The following is a 404-nucleotide window of genomic DNA, read 5'->3' on the forward strand; positions in this document are numbered from 1 at the left end:
ACAGGTAATTTTTTTTCCCGGAAAATCAAAAAGTTTCACGGGATTTTTCAAGAGCCTGAATCCACGCAGACAAAGTCGCATGCATCATCTAGTGATAATACAATGTAGGTAGGCATCCAATAAAATACAATAAAATAAAATAAAAGTCCTACCTACCTACTGTTTGGTATCCCTTGCACTATAATAAGCTGTTGGCGAGCAGGGAGTAGTAGTCGCGATATTGCTCGTGAGGCGCACATCTACCTACCTATTTAAGATGTAATTTCGTAATAGCCACGGCCCACGACCACTCTGCTAAGAGTGTTACGAAGAAGATTTTACAAAAAGGTAATTATTAGAAAACAGGTGAAGTAGGTAATTTTTTTTATTAATATTTCGCTGTTCTTTTTAATTCTTAAATTTCT

This window comes from Maniola hyperantus, chromosome 15, assembly GCF_902806685.2.
Source record: "Maniola hyperantus chromosome 15, iAphHyp1.2, whole genome shotgun sequence".
Taxonomy (NCBI): domain Eukaryota; kingdom Metazoa; phylum Arthropoda; class Insecta; order Lepidoptera; family Nymphalidae; genus Maniola; species Maniola hyperantus.